At 48.0% G+C, this 7,173-nt stretch overlaps 1 protein-coding gene across 14 annotated transcripts in view; it reads left to right on the top strand.

Moving 5' to 3' along the window:
• The first annotated feature begins 237 nt into the window (after window positions 1-237).
• Window positions 238-7,173, top strand: part of DZIP1L (DAZ interacting zinc finger protein 1 like) — a 97,886-nt gene continuing 90,950 nt past the window's right edge. For 3 of the 14 annotated variants that reach the window (XR_010111657.1, XM_063602949.1, XM_063602946.1), the window contains exons 1-2: window positions 298-664; window positions 3,578-3,714. The gene's annotated coding sequence lies outside the window, so the exon portion shown is untranslated. Of the gene's footprint in view, window positions 665-2,572; window positions 2,699-3,577; window positions 3,715-7,173 lie in introns of those variants that run through there. The other 11 variants (XR_010111659.1, XR_010111658.1, XM_063602944.1 and 8 more) reach the window with 8 other exon arrangements.

Here is a 7,173-nt window from a genome sequence, read left to right as displayed (position 1 = left end):
TAACATCAGGAGAAAAAATAAGTTTTTCAGTCCTGGGTTTCCAAGTTGGCATCCCCAGGGCAAACCAGCAGGTTGGGAGGGTAGGGGGTGGTGAGTGGGGGCTGCGGAGGGAAGGTGGCTGCCGTCTGTCTGATCAGACCTGGGGCACACCCTAAGAACTCTCCTAGCTTGGGATCCGGTCAGGAAGAAACCAGGACGGTCCCTTTAGGAGGGTGGGCAGGGCTATCTGCCCGGGGGGGGGGGGGGTGGGCTGCGGCCGCCCCTGCACAGCAGGCTATCGATTGTACCGGAGGCAGGGTGTGGGGAAACCGGGGCAAGTCCAGCCTCTCAGCAAGGCCAGGAAGCCATTTACTTGGATCCTGGATTTTACTAACGGATTAAACGTGGCATTCCCGCCTTCCCCCATCCGTTACAGACCTAAAAATAGCTCGTCCCAGAGGGGCCGGGAGAGGCTCCACCTCTTCTTGAGGTGGGGCGGGGCGGCTGTAGCAGGAGCTGGAGGCACCAGAGACCTCAAGCCACGAGCTGACCGACGCACCGAGGAGCTCTCTGTCCGCGGTCCCGCAGGTTGGCGGCATTGGAGTGGGCCGGGCAGGCTCTGCCTCCGCCGCAGAGAGCGCCCGGACTGCGGGGGGCTGGGGAAGCATCCCGGGAACGGCGGGCGGTGAGCATTCCGGGAACCATCTCTGGGCTGTCTGGGGCGGTGGAGCAAGTCTGGAGACGGACGTGGGGCGAGTAGGGGAGACCCCACGGTGAGCGGGCCGCGTGGGAAAACTATGCCAGGAATTCGTCCCGGGAGCGGGGCGGGTGGGTAGCTTGGCTGCAGTCCGAGGGATCAGCGATTCGGGAGGTTAAACATTAGCGGGGGCGAACTCCCTGCCGGGGTGCAGCGGGGCGCGGGAGGAGCCAGCTGCGTGCGTCCGCGCTGCCCAGGGCGCGCCCTTCTGGCCCGGCGCCGCCCTGCAGCCCGGCCCCCTCGGCCTGCTCGGAACTGCGGCGCCCGGGGAGGGAAGGACCCGCGCGCGGGGGGCGAATGACGGGATGCCCCAAGACTCGGCTTCATTGGGAAGACGGCCTTGGGTTTTTACTTTTTGGAAAAAGAAAAGTGATTTGGGAGGGCTTGATGATCTGAGTGCCGTAGGTAAAGGAGGATTCTTTTAGTAATGAGGTGATTTAAAAGCAATCGCATTGGCATCTTTCGTTCCCCTTCTTCCTTTCCTGGGCTGGACCTCAGCAGGAGTCAGACGTGGTATTTTCATCCCGAGGTGGCTGCGCATAAAGTCCACTGAAGACCTGCTCAGTGCAGGACAGGGATCAGGAGGCAGGGCAGAGGAGGGGGTCCGAGGCTGCCTGGGCAGGGCCTAGTTCACGGAGCACTTCCTAGGGGCCCAGGGCCTAGGCTGCCCCTGCCTGGTCTCCTGGAATTCGATTTCTAACAGGACTTTGGAGAGAGGCCTGGGAAGTATGGGGTGTTCTGACTTGGCTTCTCACACCCTCATCTGCAGATAGGGTGGGTGATCTCCCTTCTCAGTTGCAGCCCCTAGCACCTCTCCTCCCCCTCTCGGATGTGAGGACTGGCCAGTGAGAACAATCCTGCTTAGGGAAGGCTGATCCTCCAGTCTAGTGGCTGATAAGGGGCCTTCTGACAGTCTTGGTCAGACACCTCCCTCATCTGGGAATATTTTTTGATACTATCTAACTTGATAAAATGCCTCATGAAGTTGTATGCTTCAGGTTGGGAACAGAAACCTGAATTCATGTGGGCACCATAGCTGTGGGTTGTGCCATGGAGCTGGTATTTGGTCAAAGGTTTTTTGCTCAACTCAAATTGATAGGAGCAGGGAAAGGCTGCCCCTGAGGCTTCTTGTGGACTCCTTGCAGAGAAGGTTAGTCCTGGCCAGCCTGGCTAAGCACTGGCAATGTCTCCTGTCCCTAGGCCTGACAACTCTAGTAGTTCTGGCTTAGTCACTGAAGGTGAACTCCTTCATGGCAAAGAAAACGCTAGTATGTTCTAAGCCAGTTTTCTTTTACATGTGAAAAGCAATTATGTTTGTTTGTTTTACAATTCTGCGTCTGGGAAGATAGGACATGTCAGTATTCATTCCTCTTCTCTAAAACACTCCCAAGAGACATCAGTCAAATACCTACCCCTATTTTTATTTTAAATAAAATCCTTTTGTGGCAAAAACTTAATAGGCTTTTGATAAAACCATGGCCACTTAAAAATATCTCCTTAAAGTTGCTGGGAATAGGAGGCCAGGTGTAAGGAGAGCTCTGCGCCTGGTTGAGGGGACCTCTGTCTCGCTGCTTGAAGGTTCTAGGAGTCGCTGCAGCCCCCATGAGGGTCAGGGAAGAGTGGAAGAGGAGAACACCATGGAATCTGAGAATAAGGCTAAGCTCTGCAGTGGCAGTACTTCAGGAGAGCTCCCAGGTCCCTGTCATCTCTGTTGAGGTCTCTGGAGCTCCCTTGCATACTGTGTGTGCATAGCCTGTTTGCAAACTGTGTGAAGGTTTCCTTGGCAGCCACAACAATTAGCATTAATGACACGCCTGAGATCCCCCAGTGGGCACTGCTGAAGTTAGCTTGGGAGCCAGGGCAGGTTTGTAAATGATTGCCTGGCAGCCACCTTGGAAACTTGGCTCCCTCAAGTTCTCCTCTTGACTGCATTCTTGAGGAAGCAGAAGAGACAATAAAGTGGTGATGTTGTTGTTGTTGTCTAGCTGTCAGTTTATGTTAAAAAATAAGGTGTTTGGCCAATTTCGAGGAAGTTATTTTTGACAGATTATTGGTGGGCCGGTTTTAGAAGAACCATAAAGTCTCCAGGGATTGTTTCACAGTGGGATGGCTGTCTTGTGAGGTGGTGAACAACTTGTCACTGGGAGTGTGCAAAGCAAGGGTGGTAGATGGGTTTTCTGTATTCTAGATGGGTGTGGGATTGTCCCAGGCAGAAACCAACTCTTAACAATGAAGCAAGTTTGAATGTTAACACAAATATTCTTTTGGGTCCCTTATTCATAATATTGGTCTAGGATTGGGAAGTTTCCCAAAACCCTGTCAATATATCTAAAGGTGATTAAACAGCTTCAGTTTTCCTAATGACAGTGAGTCATTTCTTCTCTCTTTTTTTTTTGAGACGAAGTCTCACTCTGTCGCCCAGGCTGGAGTGCAATGGTGCGATCTCGGCTCACTGCAACCTCTGCCTCCCAGGTTGAAGTGATTCTCCTGCCTCAGCCTCCCGAGTAGCTGGGACTACAGGCATGAGCCACCACGCCCAGCTAATTTTTGTATTTTTAGTAGAGACAGGGTTTCGCCATGTTGGCCAGGCTGATTTTGAACTCCTGACCTCAGGCGATCTGCCCGCCTTGGCCTCCCAAAGTGCTGGGATTACAGGCGAGAGCCACTGCGCCTGGTTGACAGTGAGTCATTTCTTCCTTGTGTTTCTATTCCCAGATGTGGGAAAAGCCGTCTGCTCACAATTCGTCTGAAAAAAGCACGATGTCCTTGCCCCTGGGGTGTGTGGTTTCCAGGTAACATGCAACACTCTCATTTGGCTTTTTGTCCGCCTATCCTAATCAGGATGCAAGCTGTGGAGCTGAGTCGGGTTCAGACAAGCCCTGCTGAAATACAGGGAGAATTTAGAATCCCCAACACTAACCCTGTCATGATTTGCTGTAAACTCTGTCAGCGCTTGCACTTTGGTCAAGAAAACTCAGGTATTGTAATTTCCATAATGGAAAATAATTTGTATATCATTATAATTATCATAATTATTAAGAGTTTGGCATAATTCAAAAGCTCTGGAGTCAGATAGAACTTGGTTGGAATCTTGGCTTCATTATTTAGTAGCTGAGTGAGCAGGGCCCTTAGCTTCTCTGAGCCTCAGTTTCTACATCTGTGAGATGAGACGAACCATAGCCATCTACAAGGCTATATGAGTTTAGAATTACTACTTTTAAAGGCTGGCACAGTGCCTGACATATAGATGTTTGATAAATATTACCTATTATACTATCATCATATCATCATAATCATCTTCAAGTTCCACAGTTCTGCTCCATCTTTTTTTTTTTTTTGAGACAGAATTTCGTTCTTGTTGCCCAGGCTGGAGTGCAATGGCACAGTCTCTGCTCACGGCTGACTGCAACTTCCACCTCCCGGGTTCAAGTAATTCTCCTGCTTCAGCCTTCCAAGTAGCTGGGATTACAGGCACCCACCACCATGCCCAGCTAATTTTTGTATTTTTAGTAGAGACGGGATTTCACCATGTTGGCCAGGCTGGTCTTGAACTCCTGACCTCAGGTGATCTGCCTGTCTCAGCCTCCCAAAGTGCTGGGATTACAGGTGTGAGCCACCACGCCTGGCCCTGCTCTATCTTATAATGCCAGAGCTCTAGGACATCTAAGAATTGGACCCTTAGGGTTCTAGAAAAAGACATGAGTAATACTTTTGAGGTGCATTAAAACCTCATGAACTCAGACCCCTAATTCTGTGTAGCTGGGAGTGGGGCAGCCACCTTCTGTGTTTATGGAGTATGCTCAGAGTGTAAGTATGAAGGTTTCAGGGCTGCTCAGGAAGCAAGCTCCAACACTGAGGCCATATCTTGACAGTCAGTGTGGGCACTGCGACTTCTCATTGATATGCCTGATTCCACCTGCCGGGACTCCTGCACTCTCAGCTCATATTAGTAGCCCATGGGATTAAACTCTGGATGCAGATGGTCAACAAATAAAGCATTTACTAAGTCTGAATGGCATTTCCCTCCAATGAGTCCGAATGAGGGATTCCTACTCAGCTTTTACTCTTTATACTAACTCTTGGCAGTCCATAGCCCCATTACTTCAAGACCCTAAGAATAACAGAATTTTTAAGTCAGATATTCTGAGATTTCAACAGTTTTGCTCCATTCAGTAGCAATCTGGGTGCCAGGTAATGGTCTGGGGACTGGGATACAGCAGATACGAATAAGCCATGGTCTCAGCCCCTGTAAAGTTCACAGCCAGGGGAGTGGGGGAGGAAGGAGACAGAAGTGTCCTGGTATGGGCCCCTGCTTGGTGTTCCCAGAGAACCCTTTCCCAGCTCCTGTCTTGGCACTTGCCGCTCTGTGAGTTAATTTCTGTGTATTTTTCTGTCTCTCTAGAGAAAAAAACTTTGGAGCCAGACACTATCACTTACTAGTTGTGTGACTGTGGGAAAGTCATTTCCCCTGTTTGTTTCCTCTCTCTGTTTCCTCTCTTTGTTCACACTGTGTTTCTTCATCTGCATAATAGGTTGTTGTGAGAATTAAGTGGGATAATACATGTAAAGCCTTAGCACTGTGTATGGAAAATAATAGAATTCCAGAAATGTGAACTATTTTTATTAACAACGGCAGGGATAGTTGCCCAGGTCATCGTTGATCCCAAGTGCCAGTCATGATGCCTGGCACTTAGTAGGGCCTCAAGAATCATTTGTTGATGGGATGGAGATATGAATGTTGCAGAGACACCCTGACAGACAAAGTGTATGCTCTGCGCTCTGGAAGCCCAGGGGAGGGGCAGGGAACTTTGACTGTGAGCCTAGCAGGGATTTATGGTGATAATCATTTATTTATTTATTTATTTATTTATTTATTTTATTGTGGGAAGTTTTTTTTTATTATTATACTTTAAGTTCTAGGGTACATGTGCACAACGTGCAGGTTTGTTATATTATGTATACATGTGCCATGTGGGTTTATTGTACCCATTAACTCATCATTTACATTAGGTATTTCTCCTAATGCTATCCCTCCCCCAGCCCTCCATCCCCCAACAGGCCCTGGTGTGTGATGTTCCCCTTCCTGTGTCCAAGTGTTCTCATTGTTCAGTTCCCACCTATGAGTGAGAACAGGCGGTGTTTGATTTTCTGTCCTTGTGATAGTTTGCTCAGAATGATGGTTTCTAGCAAGGACTTCATGACTAAAACACCAAAAGCAATGGTAACAAAAGCCGAAATAGACAAATGGGATCTATTTATTTTATTTTTAATTTTACTTTAAGTTCTGGGATACATGTGCAGAACGTGCATGTTTGTTACATAGGTATACATGCATGGTGTTTTGCTGCACCTATGAACCTGTCATCTAGGTTTTAAGCCCTGAGAGCTGGGATATCAGGAAGCCCGGTGTGTGATGTTCCCCTCCCTGTGTCTGTGTGTTCTCATTGTTCAACTCCCACTTATGAGTGAGAACATGCCGTGTTTGGTTTTCTGTTCCTGTGCTAATTTGCTGAGAATGATGATTTCCAGCTTCATCCATGTCTCTGCAAAGTACATGAACTCATTATTTTTTATGGCTGCAGAGTATTCCATGGTGTATATGTGCCACATTTTCTTTATCCAGTCTATCATTAATGGGCATTTGGGTTGGTTCCAAGTCTTGGCTATTGTTAATAGTGCTGCAATAAATATATGTGTGCATGTATCTTTATAGTAGAATGATTTATAATCCTTTGGGTACCTACACAGTAATGGGATTGCTGGGTCAATTTGTATTTCTGGTTCTAGATCCTTGAGGAATCGCCACACTGTCTTCCATAATGGTTGAACTAATTTACACTCCCATATGGTGGTAATCATTTATAAGCAGGGCCTTGAAACATGTGTCGACCTTTAGTTGGAACAAAAGGAGGTGGCAAAGGACCATCTATACCAAGAGGCAGCATAGAATAGAGGCTAGCCCAGACTGGAGCCAGGCTGCCTGGGTGTGAATCTTGCCTCTGGATCTTGGGCAAGCTTCTTTATTTCTCTGTGGCTTAGATGATAATAGTACCTCCTCAAGGGCTTGTCCTAAGAAATAGATGAGTGCTTCTTTGTAAAGCATTTAAAAACAGTGTCTATACATAAAATAAACAGCCCAGAAGTATGAAAGTGTGGAAGGCAAGTAATATGGTAAATGGGAGATGCAGCTAGAAAGGTACTTTTGGAAACAGTTCATCGAAGTCTTTGAATATCACTCAGTGTATTTGGAATTAGCCAATAAGGAACACAAAATCCATTCCCCTGTGACTGGAGCTCAATAGTGGTTTCCCACTTTAAACAGGGCCTGCACTCTCAGGTTTGCCATAATCCCTAATGTTTCCTAGCCTAGCACTCCACAGATTTAGTGGTTCTAAATCAGTAAGTCTGGGGATCTGCATTTCTAACAAATTCCCAGG

Source organism: Pan paniscus, chromosome 2 (genome assembly GCF_029289425.2).
Source record: "Pan paniscus chromosome 2, NHGRI_mPanPan1-v2.0_pri, whole genome shotgun sequence".
In the NCBI taxonomy this organism is placed as follows: Eukaryota; Metazoa; Chordata; class Mammalia; order Primates; family Hominidae; genus Pan; species Pan paniscus.
The sequence above is the reverse complement of the archived record's forward strand: the minus strand, read 5'-3'. Positions and strand labels throughout refer to the sequence as shown.